General features: G+C 38.8%; 1 protein-coding gene across 13 annotated transcripts in view; it reads left to right on the top strand.

Annotated features, from left to right (window-relative positions):
• The window catches only part of baz2b (bromodomain adjacent to zinc finger domain 2B), a 233,331-nt gene that overhangs the window by 71,958 nt on the left and 137,327 nt on the right, over positions 1–24,046 (top strand). For 8 of the 13 annotated variants that reach the window (XR_004412578.1, XM_033024118.1, XM_033024122.1 and 5 more), the window contains exon 3: positions 19,282–19,549. The exons of 2 other annotated variants lie outside the window; for them this stretch is intronic. The gene's annotated coding sequence lies outside the window, so the exon portion shown is untranslated. Of the gene's footprint in view, positions 1–4,754; positions 5,402–19,281; positions 19,576–24,046 lie in introns of those variants that run through there. 3 more of the 13 variants (XM_033024117.1, XM_033024114.1, XM_033024113.1) reach the window with 3 other exon arrangements.

The raw sequence follows: 24,046 nt of genomic DNA, 5'->3' as shown, positions 1-24,046 counted from the left end.
AGTATGCTCTCTACCATAGACTTGTAGAAGTTTGATAAGAGTATTCGGCAACCTACTCGATCCAACCTAATCTTCTCGATCTTCTGATGAAGTAGAAGCGTGATTGTACCTTTAATTCCCCCAGTCCCAGTCCCAGTCCCATTCCCGCTGAAGTAAGCTGAATCAAAAGTGATTCAGGAGCTCATTGCAATCATAAGCAATGTTTCCAAAGGGAGAACCCTTGCATAACAGGAAGTTTTAAGTAATATATTTTATCCAAAAAGAAAGATTTATTCACATTTCACAGATAAAATTGTTACCTAATATCGTAGTTGGGGAACATACCTAATAGGACCAATGTTGAAATCCTATTTTGCTCGTATTACATTTTTACTCGTAATAAACAAATGATATCCGTCAAGATATTACTCCCTTTACGGCATGTGTAAAAAATGGTACCCTGTACCTGTAAATCTTCGATGCACAATACATGAAGAATTGAAATGCTACTTCATAAAGTTTAAATTCAATTTACATTACTGTAGACTTTTACAATGTGCAGGACATTGAATTAATGTGACATTAAATAATAGTTGCAACAGAAAAACATGAAATATATGTATCACTGAAGATAGAACAAAAAGCTGAAGTAACTCAGCAGGACAGGCAGCATTTCTGGAGAGAAGGAATGGGTGACGTTTCAGGTTGAGACACTTCTTTACACCTCTCTAGAGATGCTGCCTGTCCTGCAGAGTTGCTCCAGCTTTTTGTGTCTATCTTCGGTTTAAACCAGCATCTGCAATTACTTCCTACACATAAGTACCACTGAGTTGACTACAAAAATCTAAATTGAAACCCCTACCAATCTACAATTTTTTTTTGTGGGGGGAGAGAACCAATTTGGGTATGATTCACTATGTTATATGTTGAATATTTATTGGTGGCATAAGTAGTTAGGTTATTGGACTTGCAACTCAAATCTGGACGAGTGATCTGAAGATAATAATTCAAGGCTCATAGTTTAGTTAAGATTTTTGGATGACTGTGCAATTGTGGGCTGCATCAGTGAGGGGAGGGAAACTGAATACAGAGGTGTAGTCAACGTCTTTGTTGAGTGGTGTGGGCTGAACCACCTGCAGCTCAACACTGACAAGACTAAGGAGTTAGTGGAGAGGAACACTCCTGTCCCCTGTCTCCATCAATGGTGTGGATGCAGGCCCGTACAAAGCTTTTCAAAAAGGGGGGGTGTCATGACAGGATTACAAAAATTTTAATGTGAAATAATGTGTGCGCTGCGCACATCACGAGCGCAAAGCGTGAAGTCCCTCAATGCCAGGGTCCAGGGCCCGCTTAAGGGCCCTGGAAGCTCAGGGGTTTTAGATGTGAGGATCCGCGGCGGGGGAGAGGCGAGGGTCCGCGGAGGGGGGTGGAAGAAAGGTGGGGGTTGGCGTGGGCGGAAGATGGCGTGGGCTCAGCAGGGAGGGGGGGGGGGGTGTGTGTCGTGGGCCCGATGGCGGAAGAGGCGAAGGCCGGAGCAGAGTCTGGTGTCAAGGTCTGGTTTCGGCCGCTGCCAGCCGTTCCCGCTCAGCGATGGGAGAACGGTCTCCTGTTAGACCACTCGGGGGTAGTTTGCTACCCAGGATAAAAACCAGACTCCCCCTCCCGCAACGCAATATTCCACTACTTACCAGAGTAGACACGAGGCATCCAGGCGATCGCTGACTGTGTGGACTGCAAAATGCGATCTGATCCCGCCCGGGCCCACTGTGCACGCGCGGAGAGACAGCGTAATTTTGCGACACTACTGCATCACTGGCTTCCCCCAACTGCGCAGGTGGGGATGGTCACTTTTTTCCCTCAAATCATCCAGCGGGCAGGAACCAGAATTTCGGGTAAACGCTGAATGCGCTCCAAATTTTATTTTTCTCGGGATTTTTTCTTACTGTGGGGGGAAAAAGGGGGGTGCAAGCGCACCCATCGTACCCCCCCCCCCCTTCGGACGGACATGGGATGTGCAGTTTACCAAGGAGTACAAATATCTTAGAGTGTACCTGGACAGTAAACTGGATTGGTCCAGGAATGCTGAGGCCCTGTGCAAGAAGGGACAGAGCCGGCTGTACTTTTTGAGAAGGCTTCGCTCCTTCAACTTCTGCAGTAAAATGCTGCAGATGTTCTACCAATCGGTGGCAACCAGTGCCTTCTTCTTCGCTGTCGTGTGCTGGGGCATCAGGGCGAAGGCCGCAGACGCCAACAGGGTTACCAAACTGATCAGAATGGCTGGCTCTGGCTTGGGGGTGGAGTTGGTTTCATGGGAGGTGGTCTTGGAGGGGAGGATGCTCCTCAAACTGCAGAGCATCCTGGACAATACAGCTCACCGCCTCCATGACACACTGGTCAACCTGAGGAGTACCTTCAGCAACAGACTGGTTCCACCAAGCTGCAGTACAGGACGCCACAGGAGATCCTTCTTCCCTGTGGCTATCAAACTGTACAACTACTCCCCCTTCCATTGCAGGGTCCCGTACTCCCCCCCCCCCCCCCCACCCTTCATCCCAATCTTTGCACATCCCCAATCCTATCCACTCGTCACTTTAATTTCATGTTTCAAGTATCGTTTGTTTTAATGACTGTTGCCTCCTGCAATAAATAAAGTTCTATCATATCGTACATACAGCATGGAAACAGGCTCTTTGGCCCACTGAGTCTGCGTCGACCACGATCACCTGTACACTAGTTCTATCCCACACACTAGGAACAATTTACTGAAGCAAATTAACCTACAAACCTGCACATTTTTGGGATGTGGGAGGAAACCGGAGCACCTGGAGGCAACCCATGCAGCACCCAGAGATAACCCACGCGGCCACAGAGTGAACCTACAAAGTCCTCACAGGATCGAACCCGAGTCTCTGGCGCTGTGAAGCACCAGTGGCACTGTGCCGCCCGTATTTTGGCCAAGATTCCAGTATCTGCCGTTCCTCCTGTCAGCTCAATACTAATCCTACCGCAGCAACAGAATACTGTGGAGTAGCACTTGCCTTCACATGAACTTGTTTTCTACTCGTGCCTATGCACTCATGTTTTGTACTGGAGAGTTTGTTTTTCCATTGTCTTATATGGTTTATATAGAACTTGTGTTTTTGTATGTTTGAGTTGATGTGCCTGTGATGGTGCTGCAAGATTTTCATTGTACCTGTCCCTCACCATACTTGTGCATATGATAATTAACTAGACCTGTCAAGGTTGAAATATATTTAACCACATTCTCAGCAGTGCATCTATTTGTCTGATGGAATTCTCCATTTTCCCTGAAATGCTTTCATCACCTAAAATATACTACATACCGTATATAAAAATAACATTACAATGGACCGGGGGTGGGGGGTGGGGAGGGAGGGCACATGGTGTCCATTTTTATCCATTGTCCGTTATAACCGGGTAAGGGATTCGTTCCAACCACCTAGTGGTCACTCCGTGAAACAACGAGCTGTTTTCAAATACAAAGTACTTTTTAATAGCTAAACATTTATTTTTGTTACTGCAAGCTAAAATTACCAAAGGCTGTTTGTTACATTGTTTAATAGAGTATTATTGCACAAGTGTCCATTGAAGCAATTGCTTGTCAATTTCAGTGACTCTCCACAGTGCAACTAGCAGCCTGTGTTGTTAAATAGACAGCGGTGTCTGATTACTGTGAGGACGTTCCATTCGCTATAACCAAAATCCATAATTACGAGGGTTTACTGTTCTCTGTCACTGGTGCAGTTTGGCTCCTGAAACTGCTAACTACAAATTGCAGGGCAGCAAATTGCCAAGATGTCTTTGAATGAACCTTGCCTGACCTGTACCACTTAAAAGGACAATGGAAAGAATGGCATCTGCAGAAAAAAGGACACTTTTGGGCTAAATTGGGCTTGGGCTTGCCGACAGAACTGACGCGAATGGGTGGAAAAAATAAAAATATTATGTTTAAAATGTAAACATTTTAAATAGTTCTGAAATATTACTTCAGAACAATGTATTCCATGTCCAGGGATTCATGTTTTACAAGATACCTTAGGTTGAAATTATTTTACATTACGTAACAGAGCACAAAATAATTCTTAAAGGGAGATTGTTCTTCACAATCATGTTGCATATTTAAAAAACATCCTGGGTTTCCTCAGTAGCATGAAGGAAGTCCTTGTGTGGAAGAGATGAAGTTGTTCCACAAAATATGTAACTTTTCCTTTTACAATAGTATTATTCCATCTATAATGCCTAGGAGTTGGATTACCGAGGTAATGAAATCACATCAATGTTTGCCATGTTGGTCTACTGTTACAGTCTTAACTGCTTCTATTATTCATTTTAAAACTGTTTGGCATTAGCAATAGTATTTCAATTTTTAAAGTAGGTTTTCCTGTTATCTATTTGAAACTTTTCATTTCACATACTGAATATTATTATGTCATAATTAAAAAATTCAACCAAGTTGTCTCCTAAAAGTTTTCAATCAAAGTACAGTGGTATAGTAACTTCAAAATTTAAAATATAATTAAAACTTATTTTGTTTTATTTATGTTCACCTAAAGAGCACATAATTGAAAGTTCTGTTAATTCTGTGTTGATGTTTAGAATAGAGAGGGAGTCAAAGTTATATTGGAGGATTTTGTGTGATATCAGATAATGTTCACAACACTTGTGTGCTTTACCTGCTGATCAATGCGCTGACTGCCCCACCTGCCTTTCATTGTTTCCAGGAAATCATGATGTGTGAACAGCAGGAAGTATTGCTTTGACCTCGTAGACCGTTTCCCATTACAATAATTGCTAATCTCTGAATAAGACAGCCATGTTTTGCGTATGAGACAAGATGGTGTGGTGAAGATCAGCTGCCTAGAAATTTTTAAAACATACAAGGAATCCATCTGCATGTGCTTCATTTGGGAGTGCCTTTTTTCAAACAACACATTTGTCTCTTGTGTATATTGACCTCAAAGGTCAGTTGTTGGCAATACAGTATGTATTTGTGCCTTCATTCATACAAACTGAAAAACAAAACTGTTTGTTACGAGAGCTGTCACGACTGTGCAGTCGAAGGATAATGGCTACTTCCTGATTAAACCACCGTTCATGCAGCTGATATTAAATAACTGCTTGTTCCTCAAGAGACTACAGTATGCGGAAGTGTTCTTAACCATTTTCTTTTCTTTTATGAAAAGGAAACATTTTCTACATTTGTACTTTAAAATTGAGAGCCATACTGTCAAGAAAAGACTGAAGGTCTAAAATGTCAAAATGAGCAATGAAGTAATTTTTAATATTTTAGTAACCTTTGCTGAATTGGGGAAGTTTCAAAAATATACAATGAAACTGGTACTACACCATGCTACCTAAATATACACAGAAAACATTTTCAACAAGGCCTGCTGGTTGAGAGGTACTGTACTTTACAAAAATCCTTTACAATATTGTTTAGAAACTTGTTTTAGTTAACTTTTATGTATAATGCATTTTTCAATTTTTACCTAAAAAAAAAATGTTTTTGAAGTAAGTTGTATGATCGACAAATTAACTGCCAATTCTAGGACTAATGATGATTAGACCAGAATTTACTGATCTAATTTTCTCAAGTAGAAGGTCTTCTACATCTTCTATTCATATAATCCAACATTTATTTGGCCTCTCTTCACAAGGTAATTGCTGTACAATTAAAACCTAGTTATGATATGCTGAAATTGTTTATTTGGATAATTATTTGATTATTTTGGCACAACATAGCTAATGAATGAAAAAAAATCCTAAAATGTACAGTAGAACATGCAATTGGTTTGACAATTCTGGTCTCTTGTTATAAATTTAACTAAACAGCAATAAATGGTGTAAAATATTTTGTGATTCTATGTTATGAATGCATTATGACTTGGATAATGATTTGTACTCTGCAGTTGAATAACAATGTTATTGTTTGTGAGGGTAACATTGCAGGAACACTAATGGTATAATTGTGTTTTGCAATATTAAATGTGTGGCACAGCAGGAATTTGGTCTTGTGTAGTGTCTTTGTATGTTGAGCCATTAGTAAAGGGAATATTTTTAATGGTAAGTTAATACATTTGTATTCTATTCCAAGAATTTTAATTTATACCAAATGATTACAAATTAATTGCAATGCACTGCCATTTTACAAATGCACTTTACTTTTGCTTACAATAATTTAAAGGATATACTGCAAATGTGGCATTAATAGTAAATGTGTAACTATCCCTCATATCCATGTGGATATTATGATATGACTTTCATACACCACATTTTCTTTTTTGGATTTTCTTTACATCCTGGATAGTTTTTTTTTTTCTAGTTAGGTTTTGGTTTTTGCATTATTAGATATGTGCTGCATTTTAATCTGATATTTAAACAAAATATTTAAACTTAAGCTCCAAGAAGCTCTGACTTTATACATGCATGCAAGTTTGATTTCTTGTTTTATTTTAATTCAATTATTGCATCAGAGGTGTGTATGTTTGTGAACAATTTAGAAAATTCGAAGCATGAAATGGCCAGCTGCTTTTGAGCATCAAAATATACGCACAATATCATCGGTGGAGCTTTGTGTCCCTGGCTGCTGCTTTTTGTTGAGGTCGGGGTTTGACCAAAGTATCCAAGATTTTCTTTAACATCTGTCTCTGTGATGCACATCTTAGCTTGTAATAATATAAGAAATAGGTGTAGATCACACGTCCCAAAGGACCCGTTTTACCGTTCAATATCACAGATGATCCCTGGCCTTGTCCACTTTCCTGCTCAGATCCTTTAACTCGCCATTCCCTGTCCAACAATCTATTGATATCAGCCTTGAATATTTTAAAGGACTGAGCATCCAAAGCTCTCTACATGAAGCAACAAAGACAACATATTTCATGGCACTTGGAGTGGATATAATGTCAATAAGAAATCTCTCAGTTGCAGCATATTTATCCTGAGGATTTATCACCCCCTAAGTTGTAGATGCTTAGGTTTAGGTTTATTATTATCCCATGTACCGAGATACAGTGAAAAGCTCCAGCCAAAGCAAGCAATCTCAGTATCTGCACAGTTGAATATCATAGAACATTCTATGAATCAACAAGATCACGACTCATTCATTAAAATTGCAGGGAATATGGAATTATTCTACTCAATGACTTCTCAGATCATCATTTATTCTGGTAATGAGTCCAGTGTAGCTTTGTTGTCCCATCACCAAGGCAAGTTTAGATACCAACAATCCTAACCATGCCCTTTCCTCAGCCATGCTAAATACTAATTTTTATGTCAAGCCCGAAGCACTTGACTTTTCTAACTGTGCACTATATCTACTTGTCAATTGTTTGGAAAATATATATAAATTGTAGGCACAAGAAATAAGAGCAGAAACACTTGTTTGGAGGGACAAGTATTTCAGGTCTGTGAAACTCAATAGGTCATGAAAGGCTACTGGTCTAGCTTAGATGATTTACTCTGCTGCCTGATCTGCTGTTGTTCCAACAATGTCTCCGGTTATTGTTAACTTTGTCTCTCTTGCACAACAATCCATTGGTACATCTTATCTTTTCGAGCAGTATAATTTATTTATAACAGTTTTCTACCAAACTGAGCATGCTTGCAATTGCCTTCATTATACTCCATCTGTCACCTTGCTATATCTCATTTAGCGACCTTTGTTGGACTCTCACAATTTAACATAAACCTTTCTCAATAGACATTTGCTACCTTCATCCAAGTCATTGATGTAGAGTGGAAATAGATAAGGTTGACCTTTGAGGCCTCTTGGAATTTTATTTTTTTTAGTTTAGTTTATTGTTGCGTGTACTGAGGTACAGTGAAAAGCTTTTGTTTTGTGCTAACCAGTCAGCAGAAAGCCAATTTATCCATTTACAGTGTATAGACAGATGTAGATGTATAGATTAACCTGTTCATTCCTACTTTTATCCTTTATTCAGTCCTCTATTCAGGTTAACATATTATCCTAACTCTGTGAGCCTTTATAATGTATAAGCATGTCTTTATGTGGCAGCCTTTCATATACCTGTTCAAAGCCATATGCCGTGCATTTTCTGGTTTTCCCCCTCATCCCTTTATTACATCCTCAGAATTTATCACACCCTTTCATAAAACTCTGATTCTATCTCATTGTATTATGATTTTCAAAATGCTTTGTTGTCATTTCCAGTATTTCCTTGACAACCAGCAAAAAGCACTACTGCACTGCAATGAGAGTTTTAGTAAAATTGTGATGTAAGTAGTCTATTAGCATCACAGTTTGTCAAGAGATTGTGACAAACAATACGGTGTAAAGTGAAAAATGAGCTAGAAGTTGATAAACAATATAGTAATCGGAGCAATATAGTATCAGGGCCAATAATGACCGGTGTGAGAGGGGAGGTGAATACCGAAATTAAAGTGTTGTACATGAATGCACAAGGTATAAGAAATAAAGTGGATGAGCTTGAAATTCAGTTAGAAATTGGCAAGTATGATGTTGTTTGGAATTACGGACATGGCTGCAAGAGGACCAGGGCTGGGAACTGAATATTCAGGGGTATACGTCCTATCGAAAAGACAGACAGGTGGCAGAGGGGGTCGTGTTGCTCTGTTGGTGAGGAATGAAATTCAGTCTCTTACGAGGGGTGACATAGAATCAGGAGATGTAGAGTCAGTATGGATAGAACTGAGGAATTGTAAGGGTAAAAAGACCCCAATCGGAGTTATCTACTGGCCCCCAAACAGTAGTCTGAATATAGGGTGCAAGTTGAATCAAGAGTTAAAATTGGCATATAGCAAAGATAATGCTACGGTGGTTATGGGAGATTTCAACATACAGGTAGACTGGGAAAATCAGGTTGGTACTGGACCCCAAGAAAATGAGTTTGTGGAGTGTCTCCGAGATGTATTCTTAGAGCAGCTTGTACTGGAGTCTGCCAGGGAGAAGGCAATTCTGGATTTAGTGTTGTGTAATGAACCGGATTTGATAAGGGAACTCAAGGGCAAGCCCTACTGTCGTCACCGGGTGTCGCCTGTATGGTCGTGAGTAGTCTCCTCAGTCGCCCAAAGAGTCGTAGCGTCTTTCTGGTCGTCGCTGGATTTTCATCATGTTGTTGCCAGGTTAACGTAGGTTGTCGCCAGGTGACGTAGTTTTTCAGCCAGTGCTGACCGTTTTTGTTGTTGTTGTTAAAGTAATGATTCTATTTCAAATTTTACGTCGAAGAGGGGTCCAGTCACCAGTTTTTCAGTGAGCTGCTACGACTGACAGTCGCCGGCAATAGCCTAAGTGGGACAGGCCCATCAAGGTAAAGGAGCCATTAAGAGGTAGTGACCATAATATGATCAGTTTTAATCTACAATTTGAGAGGGAGAGGGGAAATCGGAAGTGTCAGTATTACAAGGGGACTATGGAGGCATGAGGGAGGGGCTGGCCAAAGTTGACTGGAAAGAGACCCTAGCAGGGATGACAGTAGAACAACAAAGGCAGGTATTTCTGGGAACAATACAGAAGGTGCAGAATCAGTTCATTCCAAAGAGGAAGAAATATTCTAAGGGGAGTAAGAGGCGACTGTGGCTGACAAGGGAAGTCAAGGACAGTGTAAAAATTAAAGAGAAGAATTATAACATAGCAAAGATGAGTGGGAAGCCAGAGGATTGGGAAACTTTTAGAGCAGCAGAAGATAACTAAAAAGGAAATATGGGGAGAAAAGATGAGGTACGAACGTAAGCTAGCCAAGAATATAAAGGAGGATAGTAAAAACTTTTTGAGGTATGTGAAGAAGAAAAAAATAGTTAAGACAAATGTTGGTCCCTTGAAGACAGAAACAGGTGAATTTATAATGGGGAACAATGAAATGGCAGATGAGCATCTGCAGTTCCTTCTTAAGTACTTTGGATCTGTCTTCACTTAAGGAAGACACAAACAATCTCCCTGATGTACCCGTGGCCAGAGGACCCAGGGTGACGGAGAAACGGAGGGAAATTCACATTAGGCAGGAAATGGTGTTGGGTAGACTGATGGGACTGAATGTTGATAAATCCCCAGGGCCTGATGGTCTGCATCCCAGGGTACTTAAGGAAGTGGCTCTAGAAATTGTGGACGCATTGGTGATCAATGATCATTTTCCAATGTTCTATAGATTCAGGATCAGTTCCTGTAGATTGGAGGGTAGCTAATGTTATCCCACTTTTTAAGAAATGCGGGAGAGAGAAAACAGGGAATTATAGACCAGTTAGCCTGACATCGATGGTGGGGAAGATGCTGGAGTCAATTATAAAAGATGAAATAGCAGCACATTTGGAGAGTAGTAACAGGATCTGTCCGAGTCAGCATGGATTTATGAAGGGGTAATCATGCTTGACTAATCTTCTGGAATTTATTTGAGGATGTAACTAGGAAAATGGACAAGGTAGAGCCAGTGGATGTAGTGTACCTGGACTTTCAGAAAGCATTTGATAAGGTCCCACATAAGAGATTAGTGGGCAAAATGAGAGCACATGGTATTGGGGGCAGGGTGCTGACATGGATAGAAAATTGGTTGGCAGATAGGAAACAAAGAGTAGGGATTAATGGGTCCCTTTCAGTATGACAGACAGTGACTAGTGGGGTACCACAAGGCTCGGTGCTGGGATCGCATCTATTTACAGTATACATTAATGATTTAGATGAAGAGATTAAAAGTAACATTAGCAAATTTGCAGATGACACAAAGCTGGGTGGCAGTATGAAGTGTGAGGAGGATGCCATGAGGATACAGGGTGACTTGGACAGGTTGGGTGAGTGGGCAGATGCATGGCAGATGCAGTTTAATGTGGATAAATGTGAAGTTATCCACTTTGGTGACAAAAACAGGAAGGCAGATTATTATCTGAATGGTGTCAAATTGGAAAAAGGGGAAGTACAATGAGATTTGGGGAATCTTTGTTCATCAGTCACTGAAAGTAAGCATGCAGGTACAGCAGGCAGTGAAGAAAGCTAATGGCATGTTGGCCTTCATAACAAGAGGAGTTGAGTTTAGGAGCAGTTGTCCAGGGCCTTAGTGAGACCACACCTGGAGTATTGTGTGAAGTTTTGGTCTCCAAATTTGAGGAAGGGCATTCTTGCTATTGAGGGAGTGCAGCATAGGTTCACAAGGTTAATTCCCGGGATGGCAGGAATGTCATATGTTGATAGAATGGAGCGGCTTGGCTTGTATACTCTGGGATTTAGAAGGATGAGGGGATGTTATTGAAACATATAAGATTATTAAGGGATTGGACACGCCAGAGGCAGGAAATATGTTCCTGATGTTGAGGGAATCCAGAACCAGGGGCCACAGTTTAAAAAGTAGTAGGCCATTTAGAACGGAGATGAGGAAAATAATTTAGCCCAGAGAGTTGTGAATCTGTGGAATTCTCTGCCTCAGAAGGCAGTGGAGGCCAATTCTCTGGATGCTTTCAAGAGAGACTTAGATACTCTTAAAGATATGGCAAAAAGGCAGGAATGGGGGTACTGATTGTGAATGATCAGCCATGATCATATTGAATGGTGGTGCTGGCTTGAAGGGCCGAATGGCCTACTCCTGTGTCTATTGTCTAATGTTTCTGCCACTCACGTGGGGCCACGGAATGATTTTCTTGTATGCATGATTTTCAAGGTGTCTTGCATGCAAGCCACTTGAATCTTGAGCCCTCAATGTATTTGTATATAAAATCCCTGGATCTCTGACAACAACAACTTTAGTCATTGGGACTTGAGTGGTATGGCTGGGCTGGAGAAGATTTGGGCACCACATATCTCCTGCCATGATAAGGCATTGTGAGCTGGGTACCCAAGGGAAGTGTTAAAGCAGTTGGGGTACGGAAGCCCCCAAACCTCAGTTATTCCCAAATGAATACAGATGATCTTAACTGGAGTATCAGGAGGCATCTGATTGATCGGATAGAATTTCATGACTGACTTTGGTGGTGAATTCTTAAGGTTCAGTTACGAACTGCTTTTTAAACAACTTATCCGCTTAAAACCTGGTTTTCCGTTTAAGATTCAGTTCAGTGTTGCTCTGGCAGCAAAACTATACACTGGTTGGCATTACCACCATGTATCTGCTATGAAGATACATCACATGCAACATTGATTAACATGGTGCCAATGGCACTGATCTCTGCATGGGTGCATCACATGCAATATAGATTTGCATTGTGCTTGCATTTTGCAATTGAATGTTACCTTAAAACTTTTAACATAGCCTATTAAAGAACAGTACTGTGCTACAGAATGTAGAAGGCATTTCTGCAGGCAGCCTATTCTACTTATGAACCCAATATAATTAAAAATAAATAAATCTGTTTCTGACTAGAATTCAAAAAGGACTCAAAACTTAGTATATTAGCTTGCACTGAAATCCTTATGTGAATCTGTAATGTGTTTTACATGTGTTTGCTGTGAACCAGAGTTGCTATTTGTATTCCGTACAAACTTCAGTGCGCAATGTTGCTTCAATTATATTGATTATAAAGTAGATCTGAATACTTCTGATTTTTCAGTTGAAATCAATTATAAACAAGAAAAATGTTCTACGATCACTGCATGTTCGTTGCATTGTTGGACGAACCAAAGTTTTACTAAGAGAGAGGTTCTGTGATTTGTTGTATATTGTAGCTTAATATTTTTTCAGAAAACAAATTGTGCATTTCTATTGTGCAGATCTGGAAAGTGGCCCAAATAAATATTTATTCAATTTTATATTGATAATAAATTTGCCTGTCATAAATATTGGAAAATTTAATGATTCACCACTCCTTTGCATTTGCTGTTACTGAAGTTAGTTGGCCTTGACAAAATCAGTGATGGATCCTTTCTACAGCTGCTTCCCATAATGCACCTTATTAATGCATAAATTTGCAGTTATTTAGTCTGTGATTAAATGGAGGATTTTTGTCCTGCGTTATAATAATGTACAAAGTGAACATGCATTCTGACTCACTGACGGACAGAACTTGCAGTTTCAGCACACTGACGCTGGTTTCAGTAAAACATGCAGATGTTAGTTTCGTGGAGATTCACATCAGAAATTATGCATATTGAAAACTGTTGTAAGTATATTTAATGTGTCAATTAATTCACGTTAAACTCAGTTTGAAATATTTTGTTCATGTCTGTTGCATCTACACTTTATTTAATAATGTGTCAATCTTTTTAAGATGTGATTAATGGGTGATGCATCATTGATTATTAATTATGTGCCCTGAAACCTTGGAATGTCTTGGGGACACTGACCGTTTTATATGATAAAGTCTGTGACCTAGTGACCAGCATATCATTGGGATAGGCTTAATCTATCTTAACATTTATGATTGTAATCAATAACAACCTTAGAACTTGTTCCAATTGGGAAAAAAAAGTTTTTTGGGTTGTTAATATATTACCAAACCAAATGACATGAACTAGTACAGATAATTCGGGAAAACTACCACTATTATTAAACTGTTGAACATAACAAGAAAAGAGCAGTACATTTATTCTTGAAATGTAATGCATTTTTAGTTTTTGGATATTTAAAATGCAGCCAAAAATTCTTCACAATAATAGTTTGATTCCATGAAAGTCAATTGATGAGTAATTGTAGGGAAAGAACATTTTTGCCAGAGGTTGGTGGACTTAATGGGCAAATAACCAGCTTTAGCAATGTGAGCACTCATGGTATAATATCGCAAATTAACTGATTGGATAGCAGACTGCAGCAAACCATTGCTAGTGCTATTAAAAATAACGTGGAATAAATGAAACATGAATACATTTTTAAAGTTAATTTATTTTTGGGTTGGAGTGAATTATAAGGTAAGCATATTTCAAGATTTGGATAATTGTGGCACACTGCAAAAGCTTTGTGGTTTGAAGAGTATTATTCTCAATAGCTGCTTGCAACATAGCCCTTTTATCTCTTGATCCTTTTAAGATGAATTTTATTGTCTTTTCCAAGTTTTTCTAAAAAACTACAAAGACTAATCATAAATGTAAAATGCCACTATAGATAAATTAATCTCAAGTTTTTCTTTTTTTCAAAAGAAGCTAATTTTTTTGAGCAAAATAATATGGTTGCTTAAGTTGGTAAAATCACGGAGCTCAGTGAACAAATGTTACATTTAACCTTGTCATTTCAGCGAAAGACTTGTCACCAATTAATAGTTTTAATAGTATTTTGTTCTGACTAACAGCAGATATTTTTTTTCAACAATATTCACACTGCAAATTATGAACTGCATTATAAAATTAAAGTTTGTATAAGACAAATACAATAATTTTGATTGAAAAACTATAACTGAAATTGTGTCAGTAGCCTGGTATACTTGAGAATAATTTCTGATAAATATAACAGTCTTATTTGTAATAAAGATGAATATTCGATGCGCGGAACATAAATTCATTTAATCTAGCACATGAGAAACAAAATGAATACCTTTGAAAATATGCCCACTGCATTTCCATGTCTTACTGTGTATTTAAGCTACTAATTTTATTATTCGCACTTTATCGTGGCTAAAATGTTTAATTTAATGTTTTGTTATTGCAACCATTTGATGCAAATAGTTACATATTTATCCCTGTAATATTTTACGGGTTGGTTGAACATTTTGCTTGATTTCTTTAAAGCTGCTTTTACCATTCAGAAATTGAACACTTTTTATTAATATTTTTCTAATTGGTTAATAAATTGACTGATCACTTGAATGTTGCCACAATTGTTTTCTTTTGTCAATTCTTTTAATGGTAGAATGTAACATAAAGATAATCATGCGAGCAGCCTATTTTGTACAAAATGGGGATACCAGCTTCTAATTCACTGAAGCAGCCCAATTTAAGACTCGTGAGCACAATTGAGAAATATGACTTTCACAGTTGTTGCACACTGCACGTAGTGGTGATGCTGCATCACAAAATTGTTAAATGATGCAGAAGTACAGCTCAACTAAACACCTGCCAGACTTGTTTGTCATGTGGATGATTGGCAAACAAAGCCAATGCTTCAGACAAAACCAAACCAGGCAAAACTAAGATCTCAGGACCATTAGCTAAGCATGCATTTTAATTGGTAGTTGATTATTAGCAACTAAACAATGAAAATATTGTTAATTGAATCCAATAAAATTTTGCTTCATGTAGTTTAAAATTCATCTTTGCAGAAGATTTTAATTTTTTATATTAATTCTTAGCATAAATTAATTGTATTATCATGATTAGAGCCTTGGGTATTATTGGGTATGTCCAAACCTATTTGGGGTTTAAGATTTTGTAGGCAGAAGTGCAACTTTTGAAATAATACAGATGTGTTCTGCATACTATAATCTCCAGAAAAGGTTCACTGCTCGCCTGCTTTCAGATGTTATGCTGCTTTATTTGCTTTTAATGTAAATTCCTCTCTTGCAGCTGCCCTCTGCAAAGGCCATTATTTTCTGAACCAATTTGTAGGATCTGATGCAAGAATATATTATAGCATTCTGAGCAATTTGTTTAGGAGCCCATGGTCCATCGGTAATATTTCTCTGTGGCTACATGTTGGTAAATTGTAGAAAAGGTTGAAATTAGTTGCTGGTGTAAAGAATGACCAGAATATATTTGGCTTTTTACCAACAACGACCATCTTTTCTTCCAATGTATTGTTAGAACTATGTTGCTTGTCTTTATCTAAATTCCACAAATGCTAAGTAGGTATGGCAATATCTGTGGAGCTAGAAAGAGTTAGTATTTCAGATCTGTGAGCCTTCTTTGGAACTAGCAAAGAGAGACAAACACGTTAGTTTTAAGTTGCAGAGGTTGGGGAGAAGTGATAAACAGGTTATCTCTGATTAGTTGAGACCAGGATCGTTGAGTGCTTCCGCTGTTAATAGAGTCATCTAGTTAACGAAGGGAGAGAGAGAGAGAGAGCAAGAGGTCAAGCAAATGTAATGTATATATGTGAAAGTTGTGAAATGCAGGTCTGAGCATTTCTTGAGATCCAAAACCAAAAGGAGAATGCTGAAAATACCAAGATGATCTTTAATAGCCGAGTCAGGTAGCTTTTAAATCTGCCAAAATCTTGTTCATGGTTGTCCTTGACTTTCTAATAACTTTCAAGACTACTAAAAACTAAAAGATCTTAAACATTGAAAAAAAGTGCAGCTATATAATGTCTAGTAGCGCTAAGTGACTTGGCACTTAAGAGGGCTGTCACCAACGCTGTGTGGGACTTGGGTTCGACTGGAAAAGCAGTTGGAATCTCTGTGAACCATGCAAGAAGCATGTTCTGACATTATGAAGATGTTGATGCCGTGATGATTTGGTGATTAAAATAAGTGGACTGTTTTTGTGAATGTTATTGCATTAGGTTATTGTAAGCAGTTGAGGGCTGTTTCTCTTTCTCTTATGTTAAGATGTACAACTCAAATAGAGAACTATTCAGAGTGTGAATCCTTGCTTACTTCCTTTATAACACGGAGGTGCAGTAGTTCATTTTTAGAATACATTTTGAGACTACATTTTAACTTGGCTGAAAATGACTAAACATTTACTTGCTTGGAAACAAACCAGGGATCTTGGTCTATTTCACCAGTTGAAGCTTTAGTTGTAAAGTAAAATGTGTGTTTGTGATTGTATTTTATATACTCTTTCTGAGGATTGTTTTTTTTTACACAAAAACAACAACAAAAAGTGTTAATAAGGTTGAGGTTGCGCATCTGTTGCCAGGAGTTGTGTGTCTGAGCCCTCGGGTTCCTACCATGAAAACATTGCTTTTAACTGAATGTTTTTGATCTCAGGAGAGTAAATGGATGCACAGAAGGCTCAGAGATTTTGTGAAATTGTCTTCACTGATAAGGAGTAGCCTTTTTCCTTTGTCTTGCTTTTCATATGCCTGTCTACTGCATTATGCATATTCTGTGTGACTGGTGTAAATCCCTGAACAGCTGACACATACTAAGGGTTTTACAATGCACTTGCAAGTAGCTTCTTCATTTGCTGTTCATTAAATTAACATGTGTTGTGTTTTTTTGGGGGTTAAATAAACACGGATAGGTATTTGCTGTTATTTGATTTGGTTATAGTTAGTTCAGTTTTTGGTTAATAAAATGTTCACTGCTGGTACATATTCAAAATGATATGCCTAGCACACTAATACACTTTATATAATTGGTTTATACCTTTTTTCATTTAAGACATTCTGAACTGCCATAATAATAAGGATGGATACAATTTTACTTTGGTGCAACTATTGTATTGGTTCTAGCTTCCCAAGACATGTCATACTATGATTAATTAGTAGATCATTTTTATTAAATAAAAAGGAGCAATGAAATTAATTAAAGGGCATTCACATAGCTCTATCAATTATTCTACATGCTTGTTTACATGAGAGAATTTTAATATAATTGTCCCAGTATAGTTTTGTGTTTAAATTTATATTGCCAGGGTACAGTCAAAATTATGAAGTCTTTGTCTTGGTTTTAAATCTCATTTTAATTAACTATTCACCAAGGCATTTGGAATCTTATAACCTTACATTTTATGGGATTAGGCAGAATAAAGAAATCGCAAAGTGCCAGAATTCTGAATCATCAATTAATTATATATGAAAGGTCACACCTGATACATGAACTTGTTTGTTCTTTCCACTGATAACGTAAGTGTATTTAACCTTATCTGATCCTGCAAGCGGCATTGATATCACATGGTAAACCTTCATGAGGTAGTTGGGGAGTAAACCTATGTTATCCTGACCTAAAAAATATTCTGTTGCCTCACCATCAAGGCATTAAGTGCACAATTTCATTAAAGGTTTCCAAATTCCCCGGCATATGAAAATAAAATTACCTAGAGACACAAGGAAATGCAAATGCTGAAATTCTGAGCAAAATACCAAGTGGTGCTGGTATTACTCAGCGAAGTCAGGCAGCACCTGTGGGGGAATGGATAGGCAACATTTGGGTCCATACCTGAAACATTGCCTATCCACTCCCTTCACAGGTTCTGCCTGGTCTGCTGAGTTGCTCCAGCACTTTGTGTTTGGATGAAAATCACCTACTTTCTTTAGTCAGTCCAATTCCATAGTCAGAGCAATCTCAGATTACATTCTCCTTGCTGCCACAGTAAGCAATATGCACTTAATTTCAGCCAGGATCAGTGTAATAAGTCTTGAAATAAAACTATTTGAGCAGAAATATGTAAAACTTGTAGAAATAATGGCAAGCTTGAGTTATAATTGCTGGTTACTTAGATCTTGTGTCATCCTACACTATTTTAGAAAATATATGTATTTGTTACTCTAGTTTCAGCTAGCCATTACCTGCCACGCTGTGCCCCACCCCTCCTCCCTTCAACTTTCTTTTCCCCCACTTTACAATCAGTCTGAAGAAGGATCCAGACCCGAAACATCACGTGTCAATGTTCTCCAGGGATGCTGCCTGACCTGCTGAGTTACTCCTGCACTTTGTGTCTTTTCACAACATCTGCAGTTCCTCGTTTCTGCATTTCAGTTAGTCTTTAATGCTTCAAATAATTGTTTTATGTTATTCTCATTTAAATTGTTTGAAACTTCCTTTTTGACAAATTAAATTGCTTTATTGATTTATCTGATCTAAAAATTTATAAGGACAGGGTATGATTCTTATGAATGAGGAAGTGGATATCAGAATGGGTGGGTCGTGGTAGATTTGAGAATTATCATTAAGCTAATGTTTATGAGGCTGTGTTTTAAGAAAACATCACAGGATCGTCTTGGTAGATATTTTAAACATTCATGAATACCAATTTTATCAGTAGTTTTAGAATTTAAATGGGATTGATAATCCATATATCTGATTTCTAACCTGATAATATTGCCTATGACATCTTTGTTTCTGAAGTGTGACTATGTGGGTAGCCTGCTTTCGATCCACTATCTCACAGCTGAATCGCTGATGGCTGGATTATTTTTGAATTTAGAAATTTGCCATTAAATGAACCTGCGTAGTGCAGACTTGCCCACCTGAACATGGAAATGCATGAGAAAGTGAAGCATTTTGATCAAAGTTCCCACTTCCATGTTTCCTATTGCTAATGTTCCACTTGCACTGATTGCATTTCCCTGGAAGGGAGGGAGAGATCGGTGGGTGCTTTTTTTGTCAATCAGCAGGGTGCTGAACTGCCTGTACACAATACCTTGTGGTATTCATTGCATGCACACAGGAACTGTAATGCACATTGGGATTGCCATGTCATGAAGGTGGCCACTCCTGCCATTGATGTAGGCATTATTGCAAAAGTTTATGATGTAGCGCTCAAGACCGATTCCTCCAATCTCTCTGCAGGTATGCACATTTTGGTTGGGATGACTGCCAGGACCTCGCACATTCTTTGCTGCTACTCCAAAGGCATCCAAATCGTCAATAAACATCGAGATAGAACATCATTGTCTAGCTGAGCAGTGCTTGGACCAGACTGCATTCTCCACTACCAACTTCTCACAACTGTTACTGTCTCCGCCTTCTGCTCTTTGCTCATCTGTAATGTGAAAATCAACAGGTGAAAACTGAAATCTCTTATTAAAGTCACCGAAGTAAGAGTATTGAAGGAAAGGTGAGGGAAAAATTATCACAATCTTGGTGAGGGTAAATTAAAATTTTTACCTTGACAAGCACTTTCCTGGTGCTGGCAGCTTCCCCTACTTCCAACGTAATTGAGATGTTAAAATATGGACCAATATCAGATAACGGTGCCTGGCTGACCTTCTCAAATGGTCACTTCTTGTGCCTTTATTAGAATGGTAAATACAAATAGTAACGATGCTTCGAACAAAATAAAAATCATGAATTTTTGCACTGACTTTCAGTAGCTTTATTAAAATCTATTTTAGTAATATCTATATTAGACCAAAACCAAAAGAAATGGGTAGTATGTGCCTACAGACCATAAATTTGCAATAACTTAGTGTACCTAACTTTATCAACAAATGTTATTTATCATTTAAATCTATTGTAGCAAACTAATATATATATAAATAAGCTTGTTTAATGTTCACTTGTTAGTCATTAGGAGAGCTTTTTTTTTATAGTGAAAATATTTATCTGAATTTGAACTTGTCTCTTTGCGTATCCCTAACTTCTCTAACCCATGACATGCAATGTTCTGGCATAATTTAGCTACCTAAGAAATATACAGTGAAAATTACATTCCAAATTTTAATCTTTTTCAAATGCCACAATTGGTACATTTGCAGCCTGCAGAAAGCATGGCGGACTACAATTGCATTACAAACACAAATCAATAAAATGATTGGACTAATAACTGGGTTATTTTGTTTCTTGGAATTTTGAGTACAAAATGACCCATTTTTTCTTAGTCATTTGCAAAATGGGGAGGGAGTGGGGGGGGGGGAGATTGCTATTGTACAAGGTAATTTATGGTGGTAACTTATGAACAGGAAGTAAACTCAGTTTTGGATACTAATTAAAATATTCTTTATGTAAAACTACTAGCACATTCTTATATCTATACCTTAATGTTCACAAAATATTTTGGAGTATTTCCTATTTTTCAAGGGTATACAGTTTAAGGTTATTCGAACATTTTGGAATGCTTTCGAAACTTAAAAGGTGAACAGGAGGTATACTTGACAGGATACAGTACTTTTATAGCAGAAGATGTCTCTGGGAATTGTTGCTTACAATTTAGTCCCAAAGGTATCAAAGAAAACGTATTTTGCAAGTAAAATGACTGCCTACTCTGATTTACAGTTGAGCATCTAGTGTGTAGATTTGAAGAAGTTAAATCGCATGGGAGCACAATTACACAGAATATTTATAGCAAACATTTCATTTTCAAATCTATACATGGGCATGCATCAATGGATGGAAGAGAAGGATTGTATCTGAATTTTAATGATTGCATAATTTACACACATCTAAGTTAATTATTTTTTCTGAAGTCATTAAATTTCTGTTTATAGAGGAGTAAAGATGTGGTTTATAATGCAAAGATTAAATTCCTTCAAACATTCATTTAATATTATTTCTAACAGTGACTTTTATTTATATTTGAATATATACCTTATGGCAGAATAGGTTAGCACCATTTAAATTAACTTTTGATGTGAGTGGATTGAAAAAGAATACACGGGATTGTGGCCACCATGTTAATAAAACAAATACAAATAACCTTGTCACTAAACTTCTTATCCACACCCAGAATTAAGCCATAACCATTTTATTAAAATGATAGATGGTTTTAGGTGTCTGGAATATCTTTCAAAAATGTTAGATTTATTTAAAACTGGAATCACTTGCAATATGTGTAGTGGCACAATCAACCGTACATGGAGGCGACTTAAAATATATTTCATATAAATCTATATATATCTATATATCTATATCTATATATATAAATAACTAAAACTCTCATCTTGTTTGTTTCTATGTCTGTCTCTGTGTGGGCTGGGACACTGAAATTACGCCAAAACAGTACTCGATAGTGCTACATTTGTTTGGCCCACTTTACTCACCATTGTCCTGGTGTGTGGTGTATCAAGTTTTGTTCAGATTGATGCTATATTTTACAAGTTATTCACATTTAACTTTACAAAACAACTTTTTTCTTCAATCTGCACTGCCAGTTAGCAGCTATGACGTCACAATGGGATCTTATTTACATAAACTGCCCGTCAGCTGTGTCCCACCCCACAATGCTATTACAATGGGATCTCATTTACATTTAAAAAAAAAATTAGTTTAAAAAAAAAAACTGCCCATCAACAGTGCTCCAGCCCACAATGACATCACAATGGGATCTCATTTACATTTTAAAAATTTGTTTTAAAAAACACAGCAGCTTCCACCTCACAATGACGTCAAGGGGGGTAGGGAGGGGAGTGGGGTTATGGAGGGAGGGGGAGTGACTGAGGGTAGGGGAAAGGAGAGGGAGGGTGAGGAGAGAAAGGGTGGGGGAGGGGAAGGAGGCTGAAGAGGAGGGGCAGGGAGTGCTGGGGGATGAGGGGGAATAGAGGAGGATGGGGTAGGAAGAGGGATGGCGAGGCACAGTTGGGGATGGTTACCGTGACTCGCGTCACAACAGGGGTCTCTGGCGTCAGCCACTCCTGCGCAGTTGGGGGCTATGGGCGAGTGGTGGAATATTGCGTTTGGGGACCAGCCCTCCAGTGTGACAGGGTCCCACTTGGTCTAGTATATATATTACTAAAACTCTCATCTTGTTTGTTTGTATAAATGTGTGTGTATGTGATCCTGAAACTATCCCAAATGGGAACGCGATAACGCTACAATTTTAGGCCCATCTTACTCACCGTTGTCCCGTGGTGTGATGTGGAAAGTTTTGTTCAGATTCATTGTATATTTTACAAGTTATTCACATTTTGAACCACTTTGACAAAAATAACTTCCACTTGCACTGCCCGATACTCATTTACATTAAAAAACGCGACTTTCATAAAAACTCAGTTTTAATCAATTTCTTGGGGGGAGGTTTCATTTACAAAATAAAACGCGATTTTCATCGTGGGGTGGTGGGATAGGGGAGAGGTTTCATTCACACAAAAAAGCATCACGATTTTCATTGTGGGGAGGCTGTGGATAGGGGGGAGGTGAGGAGTGGGGGAGCATGGAGATAGAGGGAGAGGAGGGGGGTAAGGGAGGGGAGAGGGGTTATGGAGGGAGGGAGTGACTGAGGGTAGGGGAGAGGGAGGGAGTTGAGGAGGAGAGGGGAATGAAGAGGGAGGGTGAAGAGGAGAGGGAGGGAGTACTGGGGATGAGGGGGAATGGAGGAGGATAGGGGTAGGAAGAGAGATGGCGAGGCGCAGTTGGGGGAGGGTTGCCGTGACTCACGTCACAACAGGGCCCTCTGGCATCACAACGGGAACCCGTCAGCCGCACCTGCGCAGTTAAGTGCTAAGGGTGAGTAGTTGAGTATTGCGTTGGAGGAACGGGTCCCACTTGGTCTAGTATGTACTAAAATCTGATTGCCCAGCTATATGGGTGAAATGGGTTACGATCTTTGCTTTCAAATAAAAAATGCCAACCAAAAGTCCTTACCAATTAGTTAGCTTTGGCTGTTTCTGAAGCATTATGTTGGCTGTCCATTGTGCTATACAGTCATATGTGTCACAAAAAAATGAACCTGCTTTATGTGTGAATCTTGGGTTGTAGTCATCGGTTCCATTTGCGACAGCACAAATTTATGTTATATATATCCATCACATAACATCTTATGCAAAAGAAATATCTTTCACTGATAAAAATGAATATCTGAAAAAAATCTTGGATGTTAACGAAATTCATGTTTTTGTTCTTGAGACTGAGGTGTAACCAAAGAGATGAATGTAATAACCCAGATGTTACCAATATGAGGTTGTATTTCTTGCCTGATTCCCCCAAACCTTGTATACCGCAGTCCCAAATTGAGTAATGATGCATTGACAACAGAGCCACCAACGTAATGCGATGATGGGGGGAGACCAGCACAATTCCGACTCATAAAACCTCTCTGAGACCTGTTAATAGCCAGCAAAGTCCCATTCCCAAGAAGTTATCAAAACTTTAAAATAGTGATACATTTAAACATGAACAATTGTCATTTAAATGTTTTGAATTAAAATTAAAAATCAATCAAAGTAAAGTCATAGTCACACATAGATACATAGATACATAGAAATAGGTGCAGGAGTAGGCCATTCGGCCCTTCGAGCCTGCATTCAATATGATCATGGCTGATCATCCAACTCAGTATCCCGTACCTGCCTTCTCTCCATACCCCTGATCCCTTTAGCCACAAGGGCCATGGACCTTTAGCCACATGGAGCTGAAAACCATGAAAACAGGTCCTTCAGCCCAACAAGTCCATGTTCATCTGTTGACTTACAACTGGCCCATATCCCTTCAAATCGTACCTATTCCTCTACTTCTCCAAGTGTCTTTTAAATGTCACTAGACCAAGGGCAGACCCAATGGGTCTGCTCCCCCAACGCTCCTGTCCCCTACCCATAGCACCCACGGGAGGCGTGGGGAGCAGAAAGGGGGTGGGGGGGGCAGAGGGAGAGGGGGTAGAGTTTGCGGGGTGGGGGGTGGAGGC

This window comes from Amblyraja radiata, chromosome 7, assembly GCF_010909765.2.
Source record: "Amblyraja radiata isolate CabotCenter1 chromosome 7, sAmbRad1.1.pri, whole genome shotgun sequence".
NCBI classification, from domain to species: domain Eukaryota; kingdom Metazoa; phylum Chordata; class Chondrichthyes; order Rajiformes; family Rajidae; genus Amblyraja; species Amblyraja radiata.
This window is presented reverse-complemented; position numbering and strand designations above follow the sequence as displayed.